The sequence below is a fragment of the Ambystoma mexicanum genome, chromosome 9 (genome assembly GCF_040938575.1).
Source record: "Ambystoma mexicanum isolate Mex_15411 chromosome 9, UKY_AmexF1_1, whole genome shotgun sequence".
Classification (NCBI taxonomy): Eukaryota; Metazoa; Chordata; class Amphibia; order Caudata; family Ambystomatidae; genus Ambystoma; species Ambystoma mexicanum.
Window position 1 is genome coordinate 798,644,000 of NC_090931.1, and position 13,921 is coordinate 798,657,920.

The 13,921-nt window shown below is 47.0% G+C and overlaps 1 protein-coding gene across 2 annotated transcripts in view; it reads left to right on the forward strand.

Moving 5' to 3' along the window:
* Positions 1-13,921, forward strand: part of IGF2BP2 (insulin like growth factor 2 mRNA binding protein 2) — a 1,316,273-nt gene that overhangs the window by 835,341 nt on the left and 467,011 nt on the right. The gene's annotated exons all lie outside the window — the stretch shown is intronic.

Sequence of the window (13,921 nt, forward strand, 5' to 3'; positions counted from 1 at the left end):
GTTAAGCGCTCACCTCTGTTTGGAAATAAGTGGTGTTAACTTAGACTTGTCCAACAAATAACTAGGGATGTACATATGAGTAATAGTGACTTTGTTTTGACTTACTTACCTTTTCTGTGCTAGTGTAATTTATGAGTGTCTTTTAAATAAATAACTATATACTTTTACACCTAGCTCTGGTCAGTGTTTGCTTGTACTATTGTGCCTCTGTACCTATTATGTATGCTCTGTATACTGCCTAACTCTTCTTGAGGGAAGTCTGACTGCTCAGCCACAGCTACCAGGTAAACCTGGGTGGTACAGACTGCTACCAAGTGAGTTTACTGCCAAACACCTGTAGTCTTAAATCTTTTGCAGTGGTCCCAGAGGGAACTGCACAGGTTTCTGTCTAACACTGGTGTACAGCGGTGGGATTTGTATTGAGCATACACTTTAGTGTACTTTTGAGATACCTTAGTGCAACTAACCACAAAGCTTAAGCACAAAAAGAAAAAGTCATATTCTAACCTGTCTACTATGGAAAGATATAGTCAAGAGTCCCTTGCTACAAAAACTGCTGATTGTCTAAGACTTCTCTGTAAGCATAAGAATCTCATGACTAAAGGAAAGAAAATGGAGCTAATAGAAAGGTTGTTAGAAAACCAAAGTCTGGATGATGGTTCAGAGGAACCTAACATTCCAGCAAATGTAGAGAACAGCAATGATATTGATATTGAACAAAGTATTGGTGATCTTGGATCAGAACCAGAAGAGGAGGATGAAACTATTGTAGATGTTCCCCCTAGGCCTCTGTCTGCTCTACCAGCTGTACCTACTGGGCCTTTGCCAGGCCCCACATTTGGTCCTCAGTACTATGAACTGGAGAAAATGAAACTTGAATTAGAGTACAAGAAACTTAATGCTCAAACCGACAAAGAACTAAGGCTAAGAGAAAACGAGCTCAAGTATGAGCTAGAAATGAAGAAATTGTCTGTTGAGAATGCTTCTCTCTCTGGCTCCTCTAGAAGTTCCAGTCCTAAAAGACCCTGGATGCCTAAAGAATTGATTGGTATGTATGAGCCTAAGTTGGATGTGTTGGATTGGTTGTCTATGTTTGAGTATAATCATGGGCTCCAGAACATCACAGGTAATGAGTTACTCACCTGGTTGTTCTCTAGGCTTCCCCCTGTTGCGACTGATGCAGTAATGGAGTTGGGGGAGGAGGATAGGAAAGAGTATGAATGTGTGAAACTAGCTTTGATAGCTAGGTTTGGGAAGACCCCTTCCCAGTATCTTAGGAGGTTTAGAAGCCTCAAAAAGCATGATGGTACCCCTTGGGCTACCTGGGTGTGTGAAGGGTTAAAAAACTTAGAGGGATGGATTAAGGGTTACAAAGTGAACACTTATGAAGGAATGAGAAATCTTGTAATGATGGAGTCAATTTATGATGCCTGCTCTCCTGAGCTCAGACAGCACTTGGCTGACTCACGGGAATTAGATCCTAGAAAGCTAGCTAAGGCTGCTGACTTGTGGGTGGCCAACAGGGCTACTCACAAGGATTCTGGGGTAACTCAGAAGAAGGATGAGGGGAGACAGCCTAAGAAGGACTCCAAAGAGAATTCAAATAATTCCAATTCCAAAGAGGGCCCCAACCCATACCATAAGAGTAAGCCACCTGGGAAACCACAGCAGAGTAGTATACCTTCTGGTGCCAAACCAGAAGGAGGTCAGAACAAGCCTCCATTCCAAAGGGCCTTTGGATCCTGTTATGTTTGTAAGGCTACTGACCATGCGAAAGGAGATCCCAGATGTAAGGGTAAACCTTCAGGGGTCCAGCTTGTCTCCTTAGCCTTCGCTCCAGAGGAGGAAGTCCCTATGGCAAGTGGAAACTTTCTACTACTGGCTGATGAACCCACTGGAGTCTCAGCCAGTGTTTCCTTCGTCTCTCTGGGGTTGTGGGAACAACAGAATTTAGATGTCTATAATTCTATCCCAGATAATACTAAAGAGTATTATAAGGACAGTGTCCACGTGAATGGTCAGGAGACTCCTGCCATCAGGGACACTGGGGCCAGCATAACTGTGGTGGATGAATCATTTTTCAAGGCAGAGGATGTTGCTAAGGCACCCAAATGCCTCACCAAGTTAGCTGGAGGGCCTGTGCAGATGTGTCCCCAGTTACCAGTTCTCATCCAGTGTAATGATATGGCTGTGAAGATACCTGTCAGTATACAATGTGAGGTACCAGGGAGGGTTCTGTTGGATAATGACCTGAAAGCTCTTGGAGTTGTGTCACATACCCCCAGACCTCCTAGTAAAAGGTTACAGGAGCTCACCAAACCTGCAAGAGAGAAAACCCTGCAAGGTTTATCTCTGGAGATGATGACAGAAATCACTCCTCTCCCACTGGAGCAACTTACCGCAGTAATTACCAGATCAGGAGCAAAGGGGCAACCCAAGACTCCTAGAAAAAAACCTACAGCAAGCACTCCAGTGCTTCCAACAAGGACTTCCCCGAGGTTGTCCAAAGTTACACCTGTAACTCCACCTCCAGCTGAGGCGCTGAGAGGGAGGTACAACCCTGTCTGGTTGAACTAGACTCTGAAGAAGAGCTAGTAGGAGGCCCAGAACTTATTGGAGACCTGGACCCGGCTGACCATCCTGAGCTGCAGTCTTTACTGGCAGAAGGGGGACCCAGTAGGTCAGCTTTTCGTAAGGGACAAAGAGAATGTCCAACTCTGGAGGGCCTTCGCCAACAGGCAGCTTCTCAGGCTGATGGGCAAGAGCCTGGGAAGTATAGGTTACACTGGGAAGATGGCCTCTTCTACAGTGAACCAACTGAATCTGAACCTGGAGCCTACCAACGCCTGGTAGTGCCCCAAGAGAACAGACAACAGTTCTTGCAACTAGCCCAAGAGATTCCTTTGGCTGGTCACTTGAGTTTCAAGAAGACCAAGGAAAGGCTCTCTCTCTACTTTTATTGGCCAAAGATGGGGGCTGAAGTAGATAGATATTGCAGGAGCTGCCACACCTGCCAGACTTCTGGTAAGGTGGGTCCCAAGAATGTGGCACCTTTAGTGCCTCTCCCAGTTGTGGGAGTCCCATTTGAGAGGGTAGGGATTGACATTGTTGGTCCCCTTGATCCCCCAACCTCCTCAGGCAACAGGTTTATCCTTGTTGTAGTAGACCATGCTACTAGGTACCCTGAGGCAATTCCGATGAGGACTGTTACAGCTCCGGCTGTAGCTAAGGCCCTCCTTGGTATTTTTACCAGGGTTGGGTTTCCTAAGGAGGTGTTCTCCGACAGGGGGGTCAAATTTTATGTCCCACTACATGAAAGCCATGCGGAGTTACCTACAAGTTCTCAACCGCATACCACCCTCAGACAAACGGGTTGGTAGAAAGGTTTAACAGAACCATGAAGAGCATGATAGGTGCTTTAGAAGAATCCCTTAAGAAGAAGTGGGACCTTCTATTGCCATGCCTTCTCTTTGCTTATAGAGAAGTCCCTCAGGAGGGAGTAGGTTACTCTCCCTTTGAACTTCTCTATGGCCATCCAGTCAGAGGCCCCTTGGCCCTGATTAAGGAGGGATTGGAGAGTGCTCCTTCCCCCAAGCCAGTCAGAGTGACTGACTATGTGATAGGTCTCCGAAGGAGAATGTCGCACATGATGGCAGAAGCAAGTGACAACTTGAAAGCTGGACAAGCTCTGATCAAACATTGGCATGATCAGAAGGCTAACATGGTTGAGTTTACTCAAGACCAGCTAGTTCTAGTTATGCTCCCAACAAGACAGAGGGCCTTGCAAGACAAATGGATGGGACCCTTCAAGGTTGTGGGGAAACTTGGAGAGGTCAACTATATGGTGGATCTGGGCAAACCCAGGGAAGCTCCCAGAGTCTTCCACACCAACCGCCTCAAAGCTTACGTCTCTAGACCAGAAGTAGGAGCCTTGCTTCTAGCTTCATCAGAAGAGGAGGAGGAGAGTGAAGCTCTACCTGACCTCCTGAGAGGCTTACCTTTGGACGAAAAGGTTGAATGAGTTAATCTCTTTTCAGATCTGACCCCTGAGCAACAGGAGGAGTGCAAAGCTATGTTAAATCAGTTTGCCCCCCTGTTCTCACTTTCACCAGGCTTGACCCCTTGGGGACAGCATGATATACTCACTGGTGACTGTCTGCCAGTCAAAAGCAGATGATACAGGATGTCAGAACATGTCAGAACCCACATCAAAGGTGAGGTCAAGAAGATGCTTGATCTCGGGGTAATAGAGCCCTCTACTAGTCCATGGTCTAGCCCAGTGGTATTAGTACCAAAAGCAGGATCCAAAGAGTTGAGATTCTGTGTGGACTATAGAGCTCTTAATGCAGTCACCAAGACTGATGCCCACCCTTTGCCAAGGACAGATGAGTTGGTGGATAAACTTGGTGCAGCCAAGTACCTCAGCACACTGGACCTTACGTCAGGCTATTGGCAATTAGCCCTGACAGACCATGCCAAGGAGAAAACTGCATTTTCTACCCCAGTTGGCCTATACCAATTCAAGGTTATGCCTTTTGGACTAAAAAATGCACCTGCAACATTCCAAAGGATGGTGAACCAAGTTCTAGCTGGGATGGAGGACTTCTGCATGGCATACTTGGATGACATTGTAGTCTTCAGCCACTCCTGGGAGGACCATGTGAACCACTTAGGACATGTTTTTCAGGCTCTTGAGCAGGCCAATCTGACCATAAAGGCAAGCAAATGCCAAATTGGACAGAGTAAAGTGGTCTACCTTGGACATGAGGTAGGAGGTGGTGAGATAAGGCCTTTGCTCAGCAAGATTGAAGCTGTGCAAAATTGGACAACACCTACTACTCAGACCCAGGTGAGAGCCTTTTTAGGCCTCACTGGGTACTACAGGAATTTCATTGAGAACTGTGGGACCATAGCTTCTCCTCTGAATGTGATATCCTCTCCAAAATTCCCCAAGAAGGTCAAATGGAATGAGGAATGATATCAGGCCTTTGAAAACCTGAAGAAAGCTCTTTGCTAAGCTCCAGTACTCCGAGCTCCTGACTACCACCAACCTTTCATTGTACAAACTGATGCTTCCAATGTAGGTATAGGTGCAGTTCTTAGCCAACTGGATGAGAAGGGTAGGGAACACCCCATTTGCTTCATCAGTAGAAAACTGAAGGATCCTGAAACAAGGTGGGCAACAATAGAAAAGGAATGCTTTGCTATTGTGTGGGCACTGAAGAAGTTTAGGCCATACTTGTATGGTTCTACTTTTGTCATTCAGACTGACCACCAACCCTTGAGATGGTTAATGCAAATGAAAGGGGAAAATCCAAAACTATTGAGATGGTCAATCTGCCTCCAGGGGTTTGATTTCACCATTGAGCACAGGTCAGGGTGTCACCATCAAAATGCTGATGGACTCTCTAGGATGTATGTCATCGACTAGAGGTATGAGGTTCATCCAGGAGTGGATTAAATCCTCCTGTCCCTTAGTCTGGGGGGGGGGCGAGTGTTAGGGAGAATTCTCTGTTTAGGCTGAATTTCCTAACCTAGTGAGTCCCCCAGCAGCTTTGCTGGATTTTTGGGGTTTATTTTTTTCTCCTGCCAAGAGTGAGACTCTCTTACCCTCACTCTTGGGCATGACTTGAGAGTGTTTCTGTGACTTGCTATGCGCTTTTGGGCTATGGGGTATTTTTTCCCCATAGGCTATCATTGGTTTTTGAATGTGTTACACAGCACCCTCAGTGCAGTAACATAGGGGTGTCATTGAGACCCCCAAACATAGACTCCACACCCTGGGACGGACTACTGTCTCCCTGGGTCTGTAAAGTCCCCATTGACTTTACTAGTCTTAACTTAGGAACTTAACCAGTACAAACCATCATACTGTGGAAGTACTGGTAGGGGCAATTAGATTGCCCCTGGGTTTGTTGTCGAGGGGGTACTGTCCCGTCCCCCCTCGCCGAGTTTCTGGCTGGTGGCAGTGGATACCACGGAAATATTCCACCGGAATATTTCCCAATGGGATTTCCCATTGATTTTAATGCACCACTTTTTGGTGCAATGTTAAAGATACCGCCGGTTTATTTATTTAATATAAATTCACCGGTTGGGATTTTTTGCCAGGACTCGCCGCCAGAATAGCGTCTAGGTTCACTTCAGTAACCCTGAACCCGAGTCGAGCCTTTGTTCCACTTTTGGCGGGCTTCTGCACAGAAGCCCTCCAAAGTGGTGCCATTCTGTCTGGGTACCACAGGGGGTGTGGGAGGGGTGTGGGAGGGGGTTTAGGCACCCTGGACTGAGTTGCCTTGCCAACTCATGTCGCACTCTGGTGTGATTGGCCCAAGTGGTGAGCCACCCCGCTCACCACTTAGCATGTTTGAGTGACAGCTATGCTGTATGAATGGGGGTTCCCTGGTAGTGAAACGACCTTCAGCTTTCCTCCACGACGAGATCTTCTCCTCCTCTGGACGACGCCGCAACTTGCACCCACTACCAGGAACAACTGCCCCCGCTGGAGGATCCTTTCCATTTTAAAAGGTACTGTGTTCCGCCCGGCTTCCCTTGCCACCGATTGTACGGGGTAGATTTAGCCCCCGGCTCCCGACCCTGGGTAAGCCTGGGCACCCTAACTAAACTTTTCTTAACTGGGAAAAACCTTTTCTACACACCTGTAAAGACTTGTGACATTGTGTGATCTTGGGCATCTTTTTGCCTGCCTTTCCCTAGAGTGGGCGTGGCAACCGAACTTCCTTGCTCCACAATAGACTGCCTTTCTACACTCACTGTGAATCTCTGAAAAGTGTTCTACCTGGCTGTTTTCACTTCTTTTGCCTTTTCCCTCCCTTTTAACTAACTTGTTGGAGTGCCATCTAACGTTAAGCGCTCACCTCTGTTTGGAAATAAGTGGTGTTAACTTAGACTTGTCCAACAAATAACTAGGGATGTACATATGAGTAATAGTGACTGTGTTTTGACTAACTTACCTTTTCTGTGCTAGTGTAATTTATGAGTGTGTCTTTTAAATAAATAATTATATACTTTTACACCTAGCTCTGGTCAGTGTTTGCTTGTACTATTGTGCCTCTGTACCTATTATGTATGCTCTGTATACTGCCTAACTCTTCTTGAGGGAAGTCTGACTGCTCAGCCACAGCTACCAGGTAAACCTGGGTGGTACAGACTGCTACCAAGTGAGTTTACTGCCAAACACCTGTAGTCTTAAATCTTTTGCAGTGGTCCCAGAGGGAACTGCACAGGTTTCTGTCTAACAGAGCTTTTGAGGTTATTCGATAGTATAGCGTTAAGATCTTCCTCAAAGGTGCCAATAGGGCCTGGTGGGCTGTAGATAAGGTAGATGTTGAGAGTTTGAGTGTAAGTTTAACTGCTAGTGTTTCACACGAGGGGGCATCAGTAAAGGTAGCTAGTCTCATGGCGAGACTGCACTTATGGATGATGGCGACACCACCTCCTCTGGAATTGGGGCGGTCCTGTCTTAGGATAGAGTAATTGTCTGGGACTGCCAGTTTGAGCATAGGACCTGCTGCCGGGTGTAACCAGGTCTCAGTGATGGCCAGGAAGTCAAGGTCTTGAGTAAGGATTAAGTCTGCAATTTTTATAGCATGAGCTACTAGCGATCTTGCATTGATTAAGGCTCCCTTAATTTTAGGGCAGGCTGGGTTTTTCGGAGTAGTGACTGAATATTTTGAAATGGTGGAATGGCGCTTGTCCTGTGTAGGTTCAGGAGTGCTCTGGGTGGAGGAGTTATGGATAGGTGAAGAGTGGATGTTTTGTAATGGGTTACTAATTTGTGTGGGGGGATTGAGTCGGAGAGATGACGTTCTAGAATTTTGAGTGAAGGGCAATGAGCGAGCGAGCGGCTCATGGATTTTTGCTAGTCTGGTTCCGAGTCCTAGGTTCCTTTCTAGAGTGGTGCGTGGGTGATTGGATAGAAACAGTGGCTGAGGGTCGTTTTGGTCTAGGTATGGTACTTGGGTAATAGGCCTAGAAGAGGCTGGAAAGTTGGGTAAGTATGGAGCCATCTTGGTTGTAATGCAAGATTGAGGCTAAGCAGGAGGTAGACAACCACATTAGTGATGAATAGACACATGCTAGATGGTGAGGTCAGCATACATTGAGTTAATGCTTAAATGAGGCCGGGCGGATTGGGCGCAGTACCTGGGAAAACAACTAACTTTGAAGTGTGGCAGTTAACCCAAAAGCAAAGGTAGAGTAGCTATGTTCAAAATTCCGTGATTTGGCTGAAATACATGAGCAAGCCGCTAAGTTCAATATAAGGCAGTAATGCTAGAATACAAAGGGTGAGCAGCTAGGTTCGAAATTCCACAATTGGCTACAATACATGAGCAAGCCGCTAGGTTCAATATAAGGCAGTAATGCTAGAATACAAAGGGTGAGCAGCTAGGTTTGAAATTCCACAATTTGGCTAAAATGCATGAGCAAGCCGCTAAATTCAATATAAGGCAGTAATGCTAGAATACAAAGGGTGAGCAGCTAGGTTCAAAATTCCACAATTTGGCTAGAATACATGAGCAAGCCGCTAAGATCAATATGGGGCAATAAGGCAGAAGGTGAACAGCTAAGTTTGCGGAATATGGCGTTTTGGCTAATATGCATGGATAAGCAGTTAAGAGTTGGCCAGATTTCAGGCACTCCAAGTGTCATTTTATCCAGTACAGTTGAAATCAACGTATTCACACAGGATGACAGAGCATGAAGTCACTCCATTAAATCAGTGTAGGTCTATGCAGTGCGGAGTTGCAGGCAGTCAGAGTGTGATTTTAACATGTGCAGTTAGAGGCAATAATGGTGATGGCGAGTATTGACCCATGTCGTAAGTGTTTGGTGACAATGCAGAGAAAGGCAGCCGATGTTACCTTGTTGTAGGACGAACACAAACGGCCAGGGGGTCTGGCAGTAGGCAGTCACGGCAGTAAACGGGCAGTAAAACAGGTGTCGTCCTTGATTCTGTGGTCCTTGGTGCTGGTGGGGCGGCTTTGCCTGCCGGTGACCGATGGGTGCCTTAGATGTAACGGCAGCCAATCAGGGGGTCGGATGAACCGAATTAGCCTAGTTAGGCTCTGGTAGAAGGCATCAGGGAACGGGCGGCCATCTTGGAAAGTGTACGATGCCGCATGTATCTTGATGGCGTTAGTGGACTTGCCTTAGTAAATCACCTGATTACAGGTCGCAAGGCAGTCTGCTTCTTCTTTACAGATAACAGGGCGATGGCTAGCACGGTTGCAGCTATGACAACTGTCGCAGGAGGTCATTCCCTAGTAAACAAGGGGTGCCCTCCGGAGTCACAACTATGACCGGGTGCTTCACCTTGTGTCGCCCAATTTTAATGTCCAAATCCGCAGTCTCCTTGACAGGAATTTCCTTCCCGTCAAAGTTCTGAAGTTGTCCAGGAAGAGAGGTGAGAGGAATTTGGTAATTCTCCCCCCTTGTTACGCTCACCTGATTCCCGCAAAGGCGCCGGTCTTGACTGGGTGAATGCCGTATCTTCAAAGGTGATGTGTAACACACGGTTGGCTCTTTGGGCTGGACCTCTGTGCACTGTATGTCTGACTCGAAGAGTAAGATGTCTGCAGATAGAAAATATGGGATTAATGAACTGGGGTTATTGGGTGCCTCTCTCCTCTTCCCTTTCTCTTCTCCTGTAGAACCCCAAAGGTTAACGCCCTCACCTTAGGTAAGTGAACGCCGAGCTCTCCATCTGCCTCGGGGCAGGGTGCCGTAACCAGTTTCTTCACTGGATAAGGGTGCAGGCCTCTTGACCTCAGAGGACTGCTGTCCGTCGTTAACTGCACGAACTGTAAGTTCTGGGCACTTCAAATGTCTTAAAAGTCTTTTGTAATGATATCTCTTGTTTTGCAGGGTTCCGGCGATGGCGGATGGCGGGCTGATGAGAGTTGAGGATCGAACCCGCGTGAGGAATAGAAGCGCCTGGAAGCACGTAAGTAAGCGCTTGTAGCCTGCTTCACGATGCGCACTAACTGTCCCTTTTATCTTGCAGGTACAAGTTCGGAGCTTTAGAGAAGCTGAAGGGTGCTGGAATACCCACTGGATTCGGCGTGGGAAGGAGTAATGGCACGTGAGTAATAAAGTTGCCCAATGTCTTTAAACGCACCTTCTTTTGTCTTTCAGATGCGGGATGCAGCGCCGAAGGCCTCCGGAGCGTGCGAAGAGCTGGTAAGCTTTTGTCTTTCAGATGCCGGAATGCAGTGCGAAGACCTCCGGAGCATGCGAAGAGTAGGTAAGCCTTTGTTTTTCAGATGCCGGAATGCAGCGCGAGGCGTTGGTGACAGCCGATGGACCAGGTAAGAGATGCGCTGCCACTGAAGACCGTAGTGCTAACCTGTTCTTTCTTTGTCTTTACAGGTGCTGCTGAAGACTGGATTCCAGGATGGTAAGCCTTTGTTCCCTTAGGCCCAGGATCAGAAGCAGAAGACACGATGAGCGTTCTGCTGCAGAGAATGCAGAATAACGCAAAGCAAGATTCATCACTCGGGTGTGGTTTAAATAGCCTCCTGTAGTGCTTAGGTGTCTCCTTCCACAGCCACGCCTAGGTAAGAAAAGAGTTCCTGCTTCCCAGAAGAGTTCCAGTGTTCTGAACCTAGGGAGTGGCTCCTGCCCCACCCAACAGGAAAAGTAGTCCCAAACAGAAGAGGATCAGGGGTTCAACTGGCAGGTAAGTAAGCAGCATGGTCTGCTGCAGGTAAGTCCACCCAAGCATTATGAGCCCGGCGCTTCCAGCGCTGGGACTGGACATCTTTATGAGCCTGGTGCCACTGGCGCCAGGACAGGGTCCAAAAGGTCCCAATTGGGACTGGCTGGCACTCGGAACCGGGGTTATGGGTCTGCTTCCAAGGGAGTCGGGCAAGTCCTGATCTTTTGGAAGCAGAGATCATGACAGCACCCCCCCTCAAGGCCCCTCCCAAACCGGGCTTCTCCGGGGGTTTGGGCTTGTTAGGAAATGTTCGATGAAATCTTTTGATTAGACGAGGCGCGTGGACATATTCTGCAGGTTCCCAGGATCTTTCTTGGGGACCGTAGCCTTTCCAGTCAATCAGGTAAAATAGTTTAGATTTGGAGATCTTGGAATCCAGGATGCTTTTGACTTCAAACTCGAGTTCTCCATCAACTAGAATAGGTTTTGGAGATGTAGTTAGTCGGGTTTGAGGTTGCACGGGTTTTAATAGAGAGAAGTGGAAGACCGGATGTATCTTCATGTGAGGGGGCAAGTCCAACTTGACCGCTACTGGATTTACTATGGTAGTGATGGAATAGGGACCAAGGTATCTTGGGTTGAATGTGCGTGGTCCTTTTAGAGGTAGATATTTGGTGGATAACCAGACTTGATCTCCTACTTGATATTGGGGGGCTTCCTTCCGATGTTGGTCTGCTCCTTTCTTGTATTGTTCTTTAGCCCTTTGAAGGTGAGAAACGGCTTCCTTAAAGGCATGGGTGATTGTAGAATGCAGGTGGTCTACTGCTGGTGTTCCAAGATCTGGAGTGGATCCAACTCCGAGGTTCGAGGGTGACTACCGTATAAAAGAAAAAACGGGGTCTTCCCAGTTCCCGAGTGGACAGAGTTATTGTAGGCATATTCGGCTATCCAAAGGATATCTTTCCAAGTTTTTTCAGTTTGTTGTAGCATGCAGCGCAAATACTGTTCCAGAGTTTGATTGGTCCTCTCGGTTTGTCCGTCGGTTTGAGGGTGGTGGCTGGTCGAAAGTCTCACATCAATTTGAGCCGACCGACAGCAACTTCGCCAAAAATGAGAAATAAATTGACTACCTCGATCCGAAATTAGAACTGAAGGAAAACCGTGCAGTCGGACGATGTTTTAGAGAAATTCTCGGGCCAGAGTTGCTGCTGTTGGTAAGCCTTTGAGTGGAATGAAATGCGCCATCTTGGAGAATAGGTCCACGATTACTAGGATCGTATTGTATCCGGAGCATGGAGGTAGATCGGTGATGAAGTCCATAGAAAGCGTATGCCAAGGGCGAGGCGGGATGTCAATAGGGCGTAAGAGGCCGGCTGGTTTTTCCTTTTGACTCTTCTTTTGGGCGCATACTCCACAGGACATTATAAAGTCTCTGATATCTTTTTTCCAAGACGGCCACCAGAAGTAGCGCTTGATCTTTTCCGAGGTCTTGGTCATACCGGGATGTCCTTCCATTAAAGAATCGTGATAACAAGAGATGACCTTTTTCTGTAAATCTGTGCTGGCAGGTATAACCGTTCTTGGAAATATAATAGGTTGTCCTTCACCGTAAAGTCCTTTCCCTGCAGATGCCAATTCTGTACGTCTGCTAGAGTTACCAGTAACCTGGCTTTATCCTTAACTTCCTCTATGGATTGTGTGGCGATTACACCTAGAATTCTTTGTTCGGGAATGATAGGTACAGGTTTAGGATTGATCAAATGTTCTTCCACTCCCATCCGAGAAAGGGCATCAGTTTTACCGTTTTTTGTACCAGGTCGATAGGTAATTATGAAGTCAAACTCGGCAAAGAATAGTGCCCAACGGAGTTGCCTAGAGGATTGAGCTTTTGCGGTTTTCAAATATTGCAGGTTTCGGTGATCTGTAATCACAGTAACGGTGTGTCGGGCCCCCAGAAGATAATGCCGCCAAGCCTTAAAGGCGGACTTGATAGCTAGAAGTTCCTTATCAGTAATAGTGTAATTGATTTCAGGAGGCGAGAATTTGCGGGATCAAAATGCCACGGGATGCAACTGATTGGTTACTGGGTCCTTTTGTGATAGAACTGCCCCCATGGCAAGGCTCGAAGCATCAGTTTCAACGATGTAGGGGAGTTCTGGGCGAGGATGTTTTAAGATCGGTGCAGAGATAAATCTAGTCTTCAAATTCTGGAAAGCTTGTTCCGCCTCGGTAGACCATTCAAAACGTTTGTTTTTCTTTAACAAGGCGGTGATGGGCTGGACTATTCGAGAGAATTCGGGGATAAACCTGCGGTAAAAGTTAGTGAAGCCTAACATGCTTTGAACACCTTTTACGGAGGATGGCGATGGCCATTTGAGAATTGCATCGACCTTCTTTGAATCCATACGCACTCCGCTAGGTGATAATATGAATCCCAAGAATTCAACTTCAGTCACGTTAAAAACACATTTTTCCAACTTAGCGAAAAGTTTGTGTTGACGCAATCTCTCGAGGACCATTTTCACGTGTTTCCGATGTTCAGTTTCCGATGAAGAATAAATGAGGATGTCGTCAATGTAAACAACAACACACACATCTATGAGCTCTCTGAGGACATCGTTCATAAAATATTGAAAGGCGGCCGGGGCATTGCAAAGTCCGAAGGGCATGACCTGATATTCAAATAGCCCATACTTGGTGCGGAAGGCCGTCTTCCATTCATCGCCCTCTTTTACTCGTACCAAGTGGTAGGCTCCTCTAAGATCCAGCTTTGTATATATGCATGCTTTTCTGACTTGGTCCAGGAGTTCAGGGATCAAAGGTAACGGATACCTATTCTTAACGGTGATCTGGTTCAGGGCGCGATAATCTATACAAGTTCTAAGGTCCCCTTCTTTTTTTGGAACGAAGAACAAAGCTGAGGAAGCAGGGGACTTGGAAGGACGAATAAACTCATTCGCTAGGTATTGATCCAGGTATTGTCGGAGGTGAAGATTCTCAGGCTCGGTGAGGGCATAAATTCTACTACAAGGAGGAGTAGATCCAGGTATCAGGTCTATCTGGCAGTCTGTGGTCAATTTGAACGACTAAGTCAATATAGTCCGAACAGTCTTGCGGGGGATTCACTACTTGGGCTAACGCATCTTTTGAGCTCTCCACGTAGACCTCTATAAAACAGCGTAATCCTTTTGTCCTCAGGCCATCGAGTTTCCACTATCAGTCTGTTGAAAGACGCGATATAAG